Raw genomic sequence first — 20,830 nt, 5'->3', positions numbered from 1 at the left:
TCTGGATTGAAATGGTAATTCTGCTTCTTACTAACTGTAAGTCTTGAGCAAACAACATAAACTCTTAGAAAATGGGGGTCCGGTATGGTAGCACATGCCTATCATTCCAACAACTGGGGAGTCTGAAGCAGGAAGATCTGCAAGTTCAAGGCCAGCCTCAGCAAATTAGTAAGACTGTAAGTGAGTTAGTGAGACCCTGACTCAAAATAAAAAATAAAATGGGCAGGGGATATGGCTCAGTGGGAAAGTCCCTCTGGGTCCAATTTCAAGTACCAAAAATAAAAATAAAAAGTAAATGAAAAATTTTCCCCTTGCCAAAAGGGTCTATTTTCCTCTCCTTTTTTTTAGAGCATTTCTACAAGAAATCTCTGCTTCTGAATCCTTTCCATAACCTTTTGATATGCATGTAAATCTTGCGAAGTTTATGGCCAAGAAATGTTTCCCAAAGGTCTGAAATTTGTCCTTTCTGAATGTAATCCCGTTCGCAGATTACCTACCACATGATACTCTGCGTGTCCTCATTCAGTAATAAGACAGCTTTCTTATCTGCATCGTGTAGGAAGGGTATTACTTCCCTTTTCTTACCTTTAGGGAAAAAAATAGTAGTGCCTACCTCATAAACCTGTTATGGTCTTTTAGTGAATTAATTCCTATAAAGTGACAGGGAGCTGCTACACCATTTCGGAGATGAGAATGGGGCAGATGGAGATTGAGTAATTTGCAAAACGGAAATGGAAAGAGCTGATAGGTAAGTGAGGGAAGCGTTGGGAGCCCTGCGAACATTCAAACCAGGCGACACGCGGGCCAGGCAGTCCCTCCACCAGGAACGCACAGTAGGCTCCAAACGGAGGCTCGGCCGACAGGAACGCAAAGCGCTTCCAGCACCATCTTCCAGCCCTCGGGGGCGCCAGAGGCTCCCCATCCAGATAGAGAACGCCTGGAGGATTCCGGCGAATCAGAGTCGTCCCCTAGACTCCTCCCACAGCGAAAGAGTCTTCTTCCGACTAAAGGAAACCCCGGGATCACTTCCCAGAATTCCTCAGTCCCACCGGCCAGAAACGGAAGTGCCCCTCGGCTATGCCCCTTTCAGAGTGCACTTCCCAGAATGCCTCAGCGGAAACGCAGTTGCAGCCCCACCCCCTGGGGCGGAAGTGCCCTGAATTTTTTAGCATTCCCGGGATGCCAAAGGGAAAATCAAAGGGGTTTTGCTATTTCAGGTTGATTTCATCTATTTTGGTGGCACGTACTGATACTGTTATTGGAAGTGTTAGCTACGTTCAAAGGGCTCAGAGAGGAACTTGGGTTGGGAAGCAAAGGGTGCCTTCTAAGACTCCAAAGAACTGCACAATATTTCTAAGGATTAAAGAGAAAGGAATTGTCTTTGGGAGGAACTGGAGCAAACTTCAAATTTCAATACTTAAGAATACGTAATGTGAATTTTTTGTTTTAAAGCATTCTCAGGTACTTAGCAGAAACAAATAAGAATTCTGTCTAGAGAAAAGAGACCGTCTTTCCTAGGCCTGAAATTAATTTTAAAATACTGTAATGTTGCAGTTATCCTCGAAGAGCATTAGAAGACGTTCAGAGAAACACTTCATAATGAAGGTGCAAATTATCAAGAATACCAGCATTTCATGATACAAAGAAACATTACAAAGTGAAATTGTAAGACTACAAAGAGAAAATCATAGACTCATAATCAGACTGGATTTTAGTGCTTATTAGAAGAAAATGCAAAAACATAAGCTAGCTGGGCGCTGCGGCACATGCGTTAATTTCAGCAACTAGGGAGGCTGAGGCAGGAGGATTGAAAGTTCAAGACCAGCCTTCAGTAATTTAGTGAGGCCCTGTCTCTAATATTTAAAAAGGCCTGGGAATGGGGATATGGCTCGGTGGCTGAATACCTGGTACAAAGAAATAAATAAATAAAAATAAGCTAAAAAATAAGTGAAAGCATATCCCCAGTGAAAATATCTAAGGAATTTAATAAACAAATTCCAAAGCACATACACAGTAAGTATTGGCACCCGCTGCTGCCAGTATTCTGCTCTGGCACACACCACTTTACAACCCAGACTGTCAGTCTGCGTACATCCTAGCCAGCCATTGGTCCATTCGTCAGCCTGCAAACATTCTCGGAAGTTATTGGTCCAGATTGTCTGTGAACATTATCATCAGTCATTGGTTCCTTATTATTAGCATGCCAAATTCCACGTAGCTGCTACACCATTTCGGAGATGAGAATGGGGCAGATAGAGATTGAGTAATTTGCAAAACGGAAATGGAAAGAGCTAACAGGTAAGTGAGGGAAGCGTTGGGAGCCCTGCGAACATTCAAACCAGGCGACACGCGAGCCAGGCAGTTCGCGACCCGGAATGCACAGTCGGGGTCCCCGCATTAAGAATAGCAGTCACCACCTTTTTCTCCCTCTCCCCCTCCCCCTCACTCTCCCATACACTCTCTGGCTCGCGCGCTCTCTCTCTCTCACTCACACACACACCCTCCCTCCCTCCCTCCCTGCAGGGAGACACTCTGCCTGTCCGCTTAATAAAGTCTCTTGCATGAGTTCCCACATCCAGAGTGATTTCTGGGTGCTTTTCAGTAAGTATATGAAAGGAAATGACCAAGAGAAGATTCGTAAAAGAGAAAACAAACTAGAGTGGATTTTTTAAAGTGCCATAGTACTGGGCCAGTGACACAGCAATCCCAGTTACTTGGGAGGCTGAGGCAGGAGGATAGCAAATTTGAGAACAAACTGCAAAATTTAAAAAAAAAAAAAAATTTAAAGGGCAAGAGCTGTGTAGCTCAGTGGTAGACCTCACTCCCAAGAGAGTACTGAATATCATCATTCTAATCAATTGTACTGTATCAGGCAAGGGTTGTGGCTCAGTGGTAGAGTGCTTGCCAAGCACATGTGAGGCACTGGGTTTGATGCTCAGCATCACATAAATAAATAAAATTATTTTAAAAATTGTACTGAACCTTCTATCCAACAGCGTGATCAAATTGTCAACCCTGATAATTTATATGTAAATTATTTTATATTTTCTACATTGTAATATATCTTCTGTAAGTGATGACAATTTTTGTTTCTTCTTTTCTAATGCTATACCTTCTACTATTTTTCCTACATGCACTGACAATATTTTCTTGTTACTTTGAGGCCATTATCACTTTAAAAATCATTTGACTGAAATACAGTTTTTAAGAACAGGTTCTCCTATATTGTCCAGGCTGGCCTTGAGCTCAGCCTTCTGAGTAACTAGGATTACAGGTGTGTGACACTGAACCTGGCTTGGATGGAATGTTTTAAAGCAAATTGGAGAGCTGCTTTACAGCACAATTAAATTGAAATTCTGGAGAAATTGTGTTAAAATATAATAGTTTTATTTTATACTTATTCCTGTTTCCTATTCTTATTCCCTTGCCTATCCCAGGATACTAGTTTGTTTGATGTATTTCTCTTTGTGTGTGTGTGTCCTTGTGTAAAATGTGTTTTGTATGGTTTTGTGCACACATTTTTTAATTTGTATAGGTGGTAAAATGTCATAAAGCTAATTGTCTTTTACTTTCCTCAGCAATGTATTTTAAAGATTCACCCATGTTTCTCACATGGATATAGTTTATTGTCTTTACCCACAATATTTTATCCATTTACTCTTCCATGACAACCCAGTATGCCATTGGAAATAATGATCCTAGAAACATCTCCATAACAATACAATTTTTATACATCTTTATACAAATATGTAAAAAATTATTTAGGACACATGTCCAGAAGTACAGGTGTTAGTTCATAACATATTCATATACTTACATTTATAAATAGCTAAGTTACTTTCCAGAATGGCACCAGTTTGCATTCCGATGAGCACTATACGAAGCTTGTTGTATAACTATTTCCAGTCCACGGTTTGCCATGATCAGTCAGCCTAAGTCATGATGCTTATTTATAGTGGCATAACACTGTTATAACTAAATTTCTCTAATTTCCAATAAGTTTGAATATTTCTCCAAAGATTCCATACCCTCTTCTATAAACTGGTAATTTATACCATTTTCCACTTCTGCTGTGTGATCTTTTCCTTGTTCGGAGTGTATATATTCTTTTTTCAAAATATTGTCTTTGGTTGTTGATGGATCTTTATTTTATTCATTTATTTATATGCAGTGCTGAGAATCAAACCCAATGCCTCACACATGCTAGGCAAATGCTCAACCACTGAGCCACAATTCCAGCCCGTGGATTGTATATATTCTGATTATTACCGTCTTGTGAATTTGAGACAGCAATATCTTCTATTTGGCACCTGATCTTACTTGTAATAACTTTATTAAGATATAATTTGGGCTGGGGATATAGCTCAGTTGGTCCTGGGTTTGATCCCCAGCACCACACACACAAAAAAAAGAAAAAAAGATAATCCACATACCAAAGTTCATACTTAAATGCATTTTATTATATTTGGATAATTCTACAAACACCACCACATTCAAATTCAGGACATTTTCATCACTTCTAAAAGAAACCTGGTACCCACTCACAGTTATTTCAGTGTTCCACAGACTCCCAGTGCTAGGCAACAACTAATCTACCTTCTTTTGATGTACATTTTCTGAAATTTCATGAGTATAATTGTATAATAGGTAGTCTTTTAAGATTAACTTCTTTTATTTGGCACAGTATTCTGAAGATCCATCCATTTTGCTATGTTTCAGTGCTTTGTCTCTTTTTATAGTTCAACAAAATATCTTTGTATGACTATACCATATCTTATCCATCTGTCCATCAGTTGAGGGACATTTTGGTTGTTTCCACTTTGGGGTTATTATGAATAATTTTGCTTTAGACATTTGTGTACAAGTTTGGGCACAGGGATATGTTTTTATTTCTCTTGATTATATATCTAAGAGTGGAATGGTGAGTCATAACTCTATGCTCAACTTTTTGAACTATAACTTTTTAAATAACTTCGACTATTTACCAAAGCATTTGCACCATTTTACATTGCCACCAAAAACATATGAGGCTTCCAATTTCTCCATTTCCTCAACAACCCCTTTTTTTTTTTTTTTTTTTTTTACTGTCTTTTACGTTATAGCCAACCCTGGTAGAAGTAAAATCGATATCTCCTTGTCGTTTTGGTTTGCATTTCCCCAATGACCAATGACATTGACCATCGTTTTATGTGATTTTTGGCTATTTATTATATCTTCAAGAAATATCCATTTAAAGCATTTGATCCATTGTTTGAGTTGTGTTTTTATTATTGAATTGTAAGAGTTCTTCATGTATTCTGGTCACCAATTCCTTAGCACATATATGGTTTACAAATATGTTCCCCAATTCTGTTGCTATCTTTTCACTTTTTTGTGTCCATCAATGCACAATTTTTTAAAAATTTTACTAAGTCCAATATATTTATTTTTTGTTCTTTATCCTTGTGCCTTTGATGGCATTTTGAAGGAGTAATTGCCTTTTTCAAGGTAATGAAGATTTATGCCTATGATTTTGTCTAATTGTTTAATAATTTTAGCTCATACATTTAGATTTTAGATCTATTTTGAGTTAATTTTGTGTGTGGTACAAAGTAAGGGTCCAAATTCATTGTTCTGCATGGGCATATCCAGTTTTCTTAGCAACATTTGTTGAACAGATTGTTCTTTTCCCATTGAATTGTCTTGACACCTGCCCTTGGTTTTAATATTCATTTATTGTGTTCTAATAAACAATAATGATTGCATAAACATCCTTAATTATGAGGAAATAAATTTAATAAGTCTTTGCCTTAATTCTGTTCTTTATAAAACCTGTTTCCAGAGTATTCTCCTACATTTTAAAAAACTAATTTTCTAAATGTATCTTTCTTTTGAAGTCATATATATATATATATATATATATATGTTATTAGGTGAAGATCTTTTACTTCTCTGCAAATACAGAAAAATATGATAAATCATTGTGTTTATGAATAGAAAATTAATATTTTATGTCAATATTCCTCCCCCATATGATCTGTAATATTAATACAAATTCAATAAAAATAATAAATTTTTCTAGAAATTGATGCAATGGTTATAAATATTCTGTGGAAAATATGAGGGCTAAGAATAGTCAAGATAATGTGAAATAATAATAAAATGGAGGACTTAACTTCATGAGCTCTGAAGTCATATTTAAAAGCTGAATTATGAGCTGGGAATATAGCTCAGTTGTTTGTGAGTTGCGAGTGTTTGCCTCGCAAGCACAAGGCCCTGGGTTCAAATCCCCAGCACCACCAAAAAAAAAAAAAAAAAAAAAAAAAAAAAAATTAAAAAAAAAAAAAAGCTGAATTATCTAAGACAGTGTGGTGGTTAATTATAGACAATAGAGAATGAAATCTAGATCAAAATACACACTACCACTTGATTTGTGAAAAGGAGATGCTGCAGTACAGAGAGAAAGCTCTTTTTATATAGTATTTTTTATTTGTTCTAATTAGTTATATTTGACAGTAGAATGCATTTTGATACATCATACATAGATGGAATATAATTTCTCATTCTTCTGGTTGTACATGGTGTGAAATCCCACCTGTCATATAGTTATATGTGAACACAAGTAATAAGGGCTAACTCATTCTACTACTCCCATACACTCTACCTAAAGTAACTCTCTACCTAAAGTAACTCTATTCTTCCCTAGTACCCCCTTATTGTGAATTATCATCTGCATATCAGGGAAAAAATTCAGCCTTTGTTTTTGGGGGATTGGCTTATTTTGCTTAGCATGTTATTCTCCAGCTTCATCTGTGGACCAAATGCCATAATTTCAGTCTTCTTTAAGGTTGAGTGATATTCCATCGTGGCTATATATCCAAATATGTAGTCATATATAGATAGATAGATAGATAGATAGAGAAAATGTGATTGATATATATATATATATATATCTGTTTATATATTGATTGATATATATATATATATATATATCTGTTGAAGGGCACCTAGGTTGGTTCCATAGTTTAGCTATTGTGAGTTGAAGTACTATAAACATTGATGTGGCTACATCACTGTAAAATGCTGATTTTATGTCCTTTCAGTATAAACCAAAGAGTGGGATAGCTGGGTCAAATGGTGGTTCCATTCCAAGTTTTCTTAGGAACCTCCATACTGCTTTCCAGAGTGGATGCCCCAATTTGCAGTCCCACCAGCAATGTAGGAGTGTACCTTTTCCCCCCACATCCTCACCTACATTTATTATTACTTGTAGTCTTGATAATTACCATTCTGACTGGAGTTAAAATCATAATTTTGATTTGCATTTCTCTAATTGCTAGAGATACTGAAGGTTTTTTCATATATTTGTTGATTGATTGTATTTCTTCTTCTGTTCAGTTTCTTAGACCATTTATTGTTTGGGTTATTTAGGGGTTTTTGGTGTTTTTTGAGTTCTGTGTATATCCTGGAGATTAATGCTCTATGTGAAGTGTATGTGGTAAATATTTTCTCCCATTCTGTAGGCTCTCTCCTCAAACTATTGATTGTTTCCTTTGCTGAGAAGTTTTTTAGTTTGAATCCATCCCATTTATTGATTCTTGATTTTATTTCTTGCACTTTAGGGGTCTTGTTAAGGAAGTCAGATTCTAGGCTGACATGGTGAAGATTTGTGCCTACTTTTTCTTCTATTAGGTGCGGGGTCTCTGTTCTAGTGCCTAAGTCTTTGATCCACTTAAAGTTTAGTTTTGTGCAGGGTGAGAGATAGGGGTGTAATTTCATTTTGTTACAGGTGGTGAGAAAGTTATTTTTAATATGTTTTTCCACATGGGAAAACATACATTTATGTCTACTTCACAGAATCCACAAATATAACTTTCATAAGGATGGCAGATGTGATTTTGGAAAGTAAAGCAATGAAGCTTTTAGAAGAAACTTAAGAGAACATGTGTACTGTCTTGGAGTATTTTTTATAAACTTTTAAAAAGGTTGGGTACAGCAGCACACAACTGTAATCCCAAACATTCAGGAGGCTGAAGCAGGAAGATCAAAAGTTTGAGGCCAGCCTAAGCAACTTATGAAACACTTTCTCAAAATCAAAAATAAGCAGGGTGTGGGGGCACATACCTGTAATCCCAGTGGCTTGGGAAGCTGAGGCAGAAGGTTTACAAGTTCAAAGCCAGCCTCAGCAACTTAGTGATGTCCTACGTGACTTTAGCGAGACCATCTCTAAATAAAACATAAAAACATAAAAAGGACTGGTAGAACACCCCTGAGTTCAATCCCTGATACCACAAATAAAAAAACAGGAAAAAAAAGATTAAAAAGAGATTATCAAAATATCCCAAAGTCAGATGAAAAGGTACTTAACTTCATTAGTCATCAAAGAAGTGCAAGTGAAATTATTATGAGATTCTACTATATCAGAGAGACTAAAATTAGAATGAATGCAAGAATAAGCGAGAAAGATACAAATACTCGCATTCTATGGGGGGGGGACTGTAGTCTAATGTGGTCACTTTAGAATTATATTTTGTTGTAAGTACTGAAGCTGAGTAGTTTTGATGCTATTACTAAGTAAATACTAAATCTGTCCTAGAACTCTGTGAGCCTATTTATCTTCTCAACAGAAAGAGATCCATGTTCAGCAAAAGTCATGTCCTTTTATGTTCATATGAACACTAATTTTAATATCTATAAAATAGTACAGTATACTATACAACTACACATTTGATGAATAATCAAATGGATAAATAAGTTATGGAGTATTTCTACATTAAAATAATACACAGTCGAGCACAGTGATACATGCCTGTAATGCCAGTGGCTTGGGAAACTGAGGCAGGAGGATCACAATTCAAAGCCAGACTAACTAAGCAGCTTAATAAGATGTGGTGCTATTCATACATTGCAAATTCATTATTATAAAGATATCAGTGCTACCCTTGAACAGTCTATACATTTAGGAGAAATCCCAGTTTTTTTCTGGAAACTGGAAAGCTGATTCTAAAACCTATAAGGAAAATCAACAGTCAAGAATAATTAATTTGTAATAAAATACACAGAGGAGGACTTATGCCATATCCAAACTTTTTATGAATTTGTAATAATTAAACAGTGTGGCATATATGCAGATAAGTGAATAGATTAATGTAAGAGATCAAAGTTCAGGAATAGATTCACACATACCTAGTCACTTGAAACTTGACAAAGATAACACTACAGTACAATGGGGAAGTCTTTTTGAGAGGTAAGGGTAGGTTCTTTGAGTATTTACATGGAGAAAGAATCATCCTGACATGTACTTCATCCCATATGCAAACATCAATGTGAGATTGAATGTGAATCTTAAAAAGCACCCTAAAAGCTACTAAAATATCTTCCTGACCTTGTCTTAGGTAGCCAAGTATTTCTTTTTCTTTTTTTTTTTAATTCCCTAATTTTTTATTCCTGGTACCACTACCACAATTTACAGGGCAATATACCTGATGTAATGAAAAGAAAAAGAAAAAGACAAAGCTACAACAGATAAAAGACCTCATGAATGTACATCTAATTGACACTGTACTGCATTAATCAATAGCTGCACTTTTTGCAAACTGTGGCTATGACAGTCCTGAACAAGGTTTCCTGTTTAAGCTGCAGTAACACTTCTGACTATGGATCACCGTTCCTTCTGTGGCAGATTTTTACAGTTCCTCTAATGCATTTGGGACCACTGTCTCAAAGTAACCTGCAGCTTTCCTGACAACTCCTCACTCTCTCCTGCTAAGAACTGTAGCCCTTTTCTGCTGTTTTTAAAACTTTCTGCTACCATATCCACCAGTTCCACTACCAGATCTATAATCACCACCATAGGGACTGCCAGAGCTTCTTCCACCAAAACTGCACCCCTCATGGGTCCATAATTTGATTGCTGTTGTCCACTGTAGTTTCCAAAATCATCATAGTTCCCACCACCACCATAGTTACCACCACCAAAATTTCCTCCTTCATTGTAACCATCGTATCCTTCTCCTCCACCACCATATCCACCACCTTGGTTTCCATGTCCTGGTCTACCCCCACCATAACCTCCTCTACTACTATAACCAGGACGACTGCCATAGTTGCCACCATCACCTCCTGCATAACTACCTCTGCTGCCACCATCTCCACCACCATAGCCTCCTCTTCCACCAAAGTTTCCACCATGGCCAAAGGTACCTCCATCACCTCCAGAGTTTCCTCCATGACCCATAAAGTTGCCAGATCCACCCACAACCTCTTTGTGATCCAGCAGACTGCATCTCTTGTTTCACTTCACGATTATGCCCATTAATAGTGTGGTATTTCTGAACAACGATTTTGTCAACTGTATCATGATCATCAAAAGTTACAAAAGCAAATCCTCTCTTTTTCCCACTCTGCCTGTCTTCCATAATTTCTATGGTTTCAATCATGCCATACTTTTCAAAGTAATCTCTCAAACTATATTCTGTATCTTCTTAAATACCACCAACAAAAATTTTCTTCACTCTTAGATGGGCACCAGGCTTTACAGAATCCTCTCTAGAAACAGCTCTCTTTGGTTCCAACAACTTCGTGTGGCCAAGCACACGTTGCTGCATCCACCTCTTCAACACAAGAGTAAGTCACAAAACCAAAGCCCCTGGAACATTTTGTTTGGGGGTCTCTCATTACCACACAATCTGTGAGTGTGTCCCATTTCTCAAAATGTTGTCTTAAACTGTCATCTGTAGTTTCAAAGCTCAGACCACCAATAAACAGCTTCCTCAATTTCTCTGGTTCCTTTGGATCATGGCTCCCCACCCCGGCAGCGGCGGCAAAGGACGGAATTGGCTGGGGACCACCAGGCGGCAGTTTTACCTCCATTTTAAGATCGGACTCACGTTTTCCAACCTCAGGTAGCCAAGTATTTCTAAAAGTACTAACTGAAACGATTGAGAGACTTAAAACTAAGAATGGTTGCTCATCAAATACATCAAAAAGTGGAAATGCAAACTAGTTTAGAAGATAATCACAATACACACATCTGTTGAAAGCTTTGTAAGCTGACTGTGATGAAGCATGATTAAATCCAAAAATAAAATTGAGGCCAAGTAAATACGAAAATGTACAAATCATGTGAAAAAGCACTGCCAAAGGGGGCTGTGCAAAATGTACAAGTGCTCCGTTTTCTCAACTTCACTAGTCATCATAGTAGTACACATGGAACCCTAGAAGAGACAGCATGCCCACATAACCGAATGACCAATGTTTTATTCCTCCTGCTAAAGTTGTATCCTTTCATTGACATCCTCCCAATTCCCCAACCTCAGATCCTAGTAACTATTGTTCTTCCTGCTTTTATGAAGAAATTAGAATGATTTTTTTAAACTTTAAAAAAATTTAAATCTGCAATGCCAAGTGCTGGTGAGGGTACAGAGAAAATGGAATACTCTCGTTTTGCTTGTGAAAGTTTACAATGGTAAAATACCTTGAAAAATATTTCATGGTATCTATGAAAATAAAATATATGAATCCTCCATGACACAGAAATTCTACATCTTGTAAACAGAAACACACACACTTACACACCAGCACACCAAAATTTATCCAAGATTTGGCCCATGGGGATTTGTCCACCCCTGCTTTATAGTAATGAAATAAGTAAAAACATAAACAGCAACATGATTCAATCTCACAAACATAATGTTGAACAAAAAAACAAGACCCAAAGAATGTATACAATGTGATTCTATTTATATAAACAAAATGAAAAGTAGTTACTAGTGATATGAGTTAGGAAAGTGATTACACTTCAGAGGAAAACAAAAAAAGAACAAAACAAAAGGAATTAAACCTTACATAAAAAAATAATGGGAATACAAATGAAAGATTGTAGAGATTTTTAGGATCCAGGCATATTCAGCTACTTTAATGTAACTGTTCATAGGAAACATGGTTAGATCAGTGAGTTCTGTGAGCATGAACCCAAATACTACAATTCATTGGTTGTAAAATGACCGCTTTGTTTACAAGTAATGCCAGGTGAAAAATCTTAACAGAGGATAAGCCATTTTGTAAGATCCACAGATTCTGCTTTTAGAAGAAGTTCTGAAAAAAATTAAAAAAAGAAAACAAAAATAATTTTTAAAAACAATAGAAGCAGCACTGGGGCAGGAAAGGCAGATCCATATCAAGAATAAATGTCCTTTCCAACGATAGCAAAGTGCTGCCCCTTCCATGATGGAAATGTCCTGGTATCATCGAATTCCACCAGGGAGTTGGTGGCTTGCTCTGGAGGACAATGTCTGGGGTTGTGTCAGTCTGTGAATTTGATAGATTGAACATGGAAGTGACTATAGCTAGACTGGATTTAGACCAAATTACTGAACCTACACACAAGCCCTATCCCTTCCCTTCCACCATGACTACATTTTTTTCAACATTTTAAACATCTTTATTTTATTAATTTTTTAAATTTATTTTTATGTGGTGCTGAGGATGGAACCCAGTGCCTTGCACATGCCAGGCAATTGCTCTACCACTGAGCCACAACCCCAGCTTCCATGACTACATTTTTCATGACATTGGGAAAGGACAAGGTCATTTGGAGAAAGAGATGGAGGGACATTCACAGAATGGACAGCTTTGATATTCTGATTATTAAGATGCTCCTCTGTGCTGCTCCTTATTCACTATTTGCAAGGATCACAAATAATTTCACTCTACTGATTAAGAGTGGTCCATCCATCCACCTTGCCAAATTGACAAGGCAATTTTCAACTGCAATGTTCCTTTGAAGTCCCTGACCATTCAGCAAAGCTATTAGGACCCCTGCCACCTTTCCTTCCAGGAAAAGAGAACTGTGAGGTACAATTCTCAAAATTCTAACAAATGCAAGTACTTCCTTTCACTAACATCTTACAGACCACCGTGCTCTTGCTGTCCATTTTTGGGTGATGCCAGCATATCATGAAGAATTATCTCTAAACCAGGTTCAAATGTTTCCTCCATATTCAACCAATCAGCAAACTCCTCATGAGGCCAAAGGTGTGTACTGAAAGTCTGGAATCACTGTAGCAGTAGAAGTTATAGGAAGCTGAGCCACTTGCTTATGAGATTACTTGTGACTTGTGTGTGAACCCAACCTCATATGTACCATGCCACTTGATAATGTATTGCTGCTGGTATGCCCAAATTTGTGATCTGACTTTGTGGCAATTTTCCAGCCCATGACCAATTACTTAGTTTTAACTAGGGTCAAATAAAGTCAGAAGCTGCTTTCTCATAAAGAATAATGGCAGAGCATGACCTAACTTTGATTCAAAATCTCTAAAGCTCTATGAGCTTCATGCAGGCTCCCTGCTTGTCACAGACACTACACACACCATTGGATATGCTGAATCACGCAGTCCAAGTAGCACAGGGTCTTTCCCAGAAGTCCTGACTATTGTAAAACTTTCTCTTTTCCTCAGAGCTGGTCATGTTTCAGGTTGGACAGTATGATTGAGTAACACACCTAAATAAAGTACCTGCTGCCTTCAAAATAGAGAGAGGTTGAGCAAGACCTAGACCCTCTCCTCTTTCCCCAGGGAAACTCATATTTTAACACAACCCCACAAAATATTCCTGTGAGGAACCCAAAACGAATCAGCACATCTGAGCAGCAAACCCCTGAGGAGTGACCAGCAGATATTAGCAATACTCAGGAGTTGGGGATGTCCTACAAACCCACCACTCCTGCCCCTAGCAGCATCCCCAACTCTGGCACCCCTGAGTCAGGCACCCTTGTCCCCACAGTCAAAAGTGTCCCATTTGGGGCTGGGGAGATAGCTCAGTTGGTAGAGTGCTTGCCTTGCAAGCACAAGGCCCTGGGTTCAAACCCCCAGCACCAAAAAAAAAAAAAAAAAAAAAAAAAAAGTGTCCCATTGGTGATTGGTGCTAGGAGCTGCTGGCCCTTTTAGACAGTTGTTTTATGACTTTGGACTGCCCTCCATGGGCTATGTGCAGGCAATGAAGCCACCTGGTACCCAGGACTCCTAGAGTACCTATACCACCCAGCTATCCATCATAGAGGAGATGGGCAAACTCCTTCTGAGGCCAGATGTATGCACACCACTGATGCTGGTGGCAAGAGCACCACAGCCCTGAAGGGAGGCATCCTCCACGTCCAGGCCCTGATCAGTGCCTGGCAGAGAGACAAAAACGTCTACAGGTAAGGGAGCACCTTGGCCTCAGACCTGTCCCTTTCCAACCACGGTAGGGCACCTGCTTCTCCCTGGCCATTGCCCTGATTTGCTCTTCCTATTGTGGGCTTCCTGTCTTGGTCTCTTGATGAGTGCCCTACAGGAATCAGGGATCAGCTTTCACTCCCAGTGAGCAGCAGTAAGTGGCTTCCTCTCCCTGTAAAAGCCAGCATCCGGGTCACTGTGGGTCCCACCATAACCTGACAACAGTATTGATGCCCCTGGAGCATTCTCCTTTCTGTGACCCTTGCTACTCTGCACTTCCTTCTCACCACTTTGTCCCAGGCCTCCTTCTTCCACAGCAGGGGCTTGGAAGACCTGTCACCTCCCTGCCTTGTCTTAATGGCCATATTGACTTTTTCAGTGTGTTTTATGAAACATGCCTTTTTCATATAAATAACAAGATGATAGGAAAAACAGAAAAGAAACCCCAAACCAGTTAAAACGTTCCTGCACCCCGGGTAAGCGAGAAGCTGGCCACACTGAAGCACAGTAGAAATTCCAGGACACTTACTGATATACTTCCTTTCACCAGAGCCCCTGCCCACCCACTTTCATCACCGCCTCACCCCCACTTTCCCTACACAGGCACAGCATGTTTGGGGAACCCCACCCCAATCCCATCATCTGCCTGGTGTTGAAAATAGAATGTACCTTCAACTAACTTTTAGGGGCGCTACATGAGGGACCAGTGTCTGTCTTGCCTGTATTCAAAGAACCAACTCTTAGGCAGTTTGGGGGTCTCTGAGAAACACACCAACCATCCACCAGAGACCATAGTAGCACAAACACTAGGTGGAGCTCCAGGGACTCGACTTCTTATAGCACCAGAGGAGGCTTCAATGTCACAGACAGCAGGTGAAGTTCCCTGAAAACCTCTTTAAATAGTGTGCATAAGCCCAGAGACGATGCATACCCAGAAAATTGCTCAAGACATCTCAAGAATCACCACCTGGATGGTGTGGAGAAAGTCCTTCCTAAGAAAACAAGATGGCATAGTCTTGGGGAGTTGGCTGATTCTTCAGATACTGAAATTCCAACAAAAAACAACAAGACAGCCAGGCTTGATGGTGCAGGCCTATAATACCAGTGAGTAGGGAGGCTGAGGCAAGAGGATGGCAAGTTGGAAGCCAGCCTCAGCAACATAATGACCCTAAGTGACTTGGAAAAAAACTGTTTCAAAATTTAAAAATAAGGGCTGGGGTTGTGGCTCAGTGGTAGAGCACTCACCTAGCATGCGTGAGGCCCTGGGTTCGATTCTCAGCACCACATAAAAATAAAATAAAGGTATTGTGTCCAGCTATAACTAAAATAAAATATTTTAAAAATTTTTTAAATTAAAAAAAAAAGGGCTGGGGGTGCAGCTCAGTATTAAAACACCCCTGGGTTCACTTCCCAGTACCAAAACAAAACAAAACAAAAACACCAACAACAACATAATAAAAAAGAAGATACAAAGAAAAGAGGCAACATGATCTATTTAAAAGTATTTAAAAGGACAAATTAGATCTCCAAACCTAAAGAAATGAATACATATGAATTGTCAAAGAAACAATAATTACCACCATAAAGATGCTCAGTGAATTAAAAGAGAACACAGAGGGGGCTGGGGAGATAGCTCACTTGGTAGAGTGCTTGCCTTGCAAGCACAAGGCCCTGGGTTCGATCCCCAGCACCCAAAAAAAATAAAAATAAAAATTAGAATATTAATAAATAATGGAAAATATGAAGAAGAACCCAAGAGAAATTTTGGAATTAATGAACACAATAACTGAGTTGAAACAAAATCACTGGGGGGACTCAACCAGGCAGAAGAAAGAATGAGTGATCCTGAAGACAGGCAGAGGAGACGAAGGAAGCAAGGACGGGAGGAAGGAAAAGAAAAGTGAAGCACCCAAGGGACTTATGGGGCACCATTAAGTGGAACAACTCACCATTACTGAGAATCCCAGAGGAGAAGAAAAGAGAGAAAGGGACAGAGAACCTAACTAAAGAAATAATAGCCAAAATTTCCTCAAATCTGAGGAAAGAAACAGACATGCAAATTCAAGAAGCTCAAAGACCTCCAACAGAGTATAGATCTAAAAATAACTTCATCAAGGAACATCATAATCAAACCATTAAAATTAACAGAGAATCTTGAAAGCAGCAAAAGCAGCTTGTCACTTACAAGTTTGTTCCTACTGGATTGTCATCAGATTTCTTAGGAGGAACCTAGCTGGCTAGAAGGAAGTGGGATGAAATAGTCAACATACTAAAGAAAACCTGACAACCTACAACACTATACCCAGCAACGTGCTTCAAAACTGAAGATGAAATTATTAAGACTTTCTCAGGTGAACAAAAGCTGAAGGAGTTCTTCACCACTTCCTTCTTACAGAACTGACATTTAGGAAATGCTAAAACGGGTGCTACAACTTGAAGCAAAAGAATGATAAACAAAAACACAAAACCATACAAAAATACAAAATTCACTGATGAAGATGAATACACAGAAAACTATAGAATCCGGTAGTATTGTAATGTAGGTGAGCGACTCCCTATAAATCTGGTATAGAAAGTGATTAAAATGATTATAAGTCAATGTTAGTGGAAACTCAATATAAAATGAACAAATTTTGTTATCAATACATAAAGTAGGAAGGGGCAGAGATATAAAAGAGTAGTTTTTATATGTGATTGAAGCTATTATTAGTCTAAATAAATTGTTACAACTTTAACATATTTTATACAGTTGCTGTCATAACCACAAAAGTATCTATATAATGAAAATGGAAATAGGGCCAGGCACAGTGGCGCATGCCTGTAATCCCAGCAGGTTAGGAGGCTGAGGCAGGAGGATAGAGAGTTGTGTCAACAACCACGAGACAGTACGCAACTCAGTGAGACCCTGTCTCTAAATAAAATATAAAATAGGCCTAGGGATGTGGCTCAGTGGTCAAGTGCCCCTGAGTTCAATCCCAGGTACCCCCAAAAACAAAAACAACAACAACAAAGGGCACTATATAATGACAAAGTTCAATTCCCCAGAATGATAAAACAATTATAAATGTATGTGTATCTAAAATTAGAACATTCAAATATTTGAAGCAAACCAACAAAACTGAGGCAAAGGAATAGTCAACAATGCAATAATAGCAAGATACTTCAATATCCCATCTCAGTTATGGATAGAACAACCAGACAGAAGATCAATAAGGAAACATAGCCAGGCACAGTGGCACATGCTTGTAATCCCAGCAGTTCGAGAGGCTGAAGTAAGAGAATCGAGAGTTCAAACCAGCCTCAGCAACTTATTGAGGCCCTAAGCAACTTAGTGAGACCTGGTCTCAAAATAAAACAATAGGGCTGGGATGTAGCTCAGTGGTTAAGTACCCTGGGTTTAAGCCCTGGTGGAGAGGGAGGGAGGGAGAGGGAGAGGGAGAGAGAGAGAGAGAGAGAGAGAGAGAGAGAGAGAGAGAGAGAGAGAGAGAGAATACCTGAAAAACACTATGGAACAATTAGATCTAACAGATATGCAGAACACCTATAACTAGTTAGTTGTACTAACTAGTGGAATTAAAGCAACAATAAAAAAAAAAACTCTCAGAAAAGTCAAGGACCCATAGATTCACTGGAGAATCCTATCAAATATTTAAGGAAGTAACGTAAATTCTTCTTAACTCTTTGAAAGCTCTGACAAGGAGGGGATATTCTCAAACTTATCCTTGAGGCCAGAATTACCTGGATAATAAAACCAGACAAGGATAAAGATAAGACACTACAGACCAGTATCTATGATTAATATTGATGCAAAAATCTTAAAACACTAAGAAACTAAATTCAACGACATTAAGAAGGATCATACCTGGCATTTAAAAAATAATATACCTGGAATGCAAGCCTGATTCCACATATGAAAATCAATCGATGTACTGTACCATATAAAAAAAGCATTTCATGATAAAAACACTTAAATCAGGAACAGACGGCAACTACTTCAGCATAATAAAAACCACATATGAAAAAACAATGAAAACTATACATGAAAAAATAATGGTTAACATCATACTCAATGCAGAAAACTAAAAACTTTTCCTCTAAGATTGGACACTAGATAAGAGTGCCCAATCTCACCAATACTATTTAAAATAATCCTGGATATTCTATCTATAGTAGTCAGACAAGATTAAAAGGCATCCAAATTGGAAAAGAATTAAACTTATTGCTGTTTGCAGATGACTTGATGTTACATATAGAAAGATTCCATGTAAACACACACACACACACACACACACACACACACATGTCAACAAAATTGCAGGTAGAAAAATCAACACTTGAAACTCAAGTTACATCTCTAGAAATCTAATGTAGGTGGCCTGAATTTATGTTCTCTATTAATCTATCCTCCTCATGTGTATGTCTAACCAAGATGTCTTACATGATTACTTCTTCCTGTCTACAAAGTACAATCTGCACTGTTTGTGTGTATGTATGTATATGTGTGTATAACATATTTTTTCCATCATATTTGGTCAATATGGTGTCCTGTGAAATGGAGAGGCAACTAAGATTTCTACAGACTACAGTAGAAAACAAAATTATTATGGGAAGAGCCAGATAGTAAAAGTTTTAGGCTTTTCACACTCATAACTTTGCCATTTTAGCACAAAAGCATCCATGTAAAAAGTGGTCATGGCTATGTTTTAATGAAATTGTATTTACAAAAACAACTGGCAGTCAAATTTTGTCCATGGACCACAGTTTACCAAGCCCTGGATAAATTATGAAAATATTAGAAAGCCGATGTTACCTTAAGCTTACTCTTAACAATGAGTGTATTGATGTCCCTATCAGATGAAACTAGGCTTTGAATATTTACTATTAGGTGTAGTGAAGAAATCACATATCAGTTTAAAGGCAAGGTCAGTCACAGCACACAGGTTGATTTGCTCCGGCAATAACACCCCATCCTGGAGTTGCAACTGACATCAACTCCTAATTAAATTTAAAGTAACTGCATGTCATTCTCCAAGATTCACTTATGTTCTGCACAAGTCAAGGAGTGAATAAATGGGGGTGTGACTTTCAAGACACTGAACGTGGTTTTACTTTTGGTTTACTATTTACAAGGAAGTTATAGCATTTAGTTGTCCTTTCTTACCAGAATAGCCCTCATTCCATGTGTCAGGGAATCAGTATGAGGATTCTGCCAGTTGTTGAGTATTTCTATTCCAACTCTGCATTCTGGAATTAGGGAAATAATCATAGCACCATTTCGGGGAATCCATTCGGACCATTATATATGGACCTGAGCAAAAACATCCTTTTGTTTTGTTTTTGGTCTTCTCTAAGCTCTCCTACTAACTGGAAAACCACAATGACATTTTTGGGTTCTGGAAGTTAATGTCAATGCAGTTCTAGTTTCCAGTAGTCCCTCCGTGTTCTGATTTGTATCCACATAACAAATGCATACCCAAACTATGGCTGCAAATCACTTTGGGCAAAGCTAGAATGGTTTATAGTAGCATAAATCAGTTTGGGTAGCATATCAAGGGTACTTCCTCATGGGGACCTGGCCTATCCTTCATTCAAGGTACTCTGGAATTGGGAACTCACATTACAGAATTGGATGAAGGGCCACGATTCTCTCTTAAGTTGATTTACTAGATCTAGAGCTTTTCCAATTAACCAAACCAAGTACAAATCTGGTAGACTTCTCATTGACTTCAGCCAGAGGGATGTCACAATCAGTGGGTGAAAGTAGAGATCTCTTCTTGTTAACCCATTCTGATGATCCCTTTTGCTTTCCTACTCATTATGACAAATGTCATCTCTGCCAGTGAAGTACCTCTGCTTGACCCTGGACATGCCAGGATCCCATCCTCCTCACTGACAATCCCATCATCAAGTGGCCATTTGTATGTCAAGATTTCCCACTTTTATTTCTGGTCCATAAAGAGTCGCTACAGAGCTCCCCAATGATACCATCCCCAGTGAATTTCTCATATCCTTTGTAGAAAGTGTCCTCTGGACATCCCCCTCCTAGGCCCATATTGGGTTGGGTGAGCAGGTTTTCCACGTCAAATCTCTTCTGGCTTTTAGGCATTCCTATGTCTTTGTATATCATCTGCAACAGTGCTCTCATTTGGGAGTGACTTTGCCCTCGGTGGACATCTGGGCAGTTTCTAGACATTTTTGCCTGTTATAACTGCCAAGCATACACAGGCACTTAGTGGCTAGAGGTCAAGGATGCTGGTAAACATTCTATGATGCATAGAACATCTCCCCAAAACAGAGCTATCCAGTCTAAAATGCCAATTGTGCCAAGGTTGAGAAACTGTTCTACGGCATACTTACAAAGTTCTAAGGTTTTAACTTTAGTGTAGACCAACTTGCCTTTCAACAAACTGTTGAAGACATCCCCAGATGCTCAAGCTAACACAGTGGGTCTGGAACCACTGTTCAGGGTACCCATACCAAAAATCCACCTAATCCATCACTGTATCCCTTCCACTGGATTCTATGTCCTTAAGTACACAATACACACTCTCCCTCTCTCTCTCCCCCTCCCACACAATTTTTGCAGTACTGGGGACTGAACTGAGAGATACTCTACCACACAGTTACATCCTTGG

General features: G+C 38.6%; 1 protein-coding gene and 1 pseudogene across 3 annotated transcripts in view; both read right to left on the bottom strand.

Moving 5' to 3' along the window:
- The window catches only part of LOC306648668 (zinc finger protein 227-like), a 59,984-nt gene that overhangs the window by 20,823 nt on the left and 18,331 nt on the right, over nucleotides 1-20,830 (bottom strand). The gene's annotated exons all lie outside the window — the stretch shown is intronic.
- Nucleotides 8,353-13,713, bottom strand: LOC306648705 (heterogeneous nuclear ribonucleoprotein A3-like; annotated as a pseudogene). Its single transcript has one exon. The product of its transcript is annotated as a heterogeneous nuclear ribonucleoprotein A3-like (transcript).

This window comes from Sciurus vulgaris (genome assembly GCF_902686455.1).
Source record: "Sciurus vulgaris genome assembly, chromosome: 17".
Lineage (NCBI taxonomy): Eukaryota > Metazoa > Chordata > Mammalia > Rodentia > Sciuridae > Sciurus > Sciurus vulgaris.
This window is presented reverse-complemented; position numbering and strand designations above follow the sequence as displayed.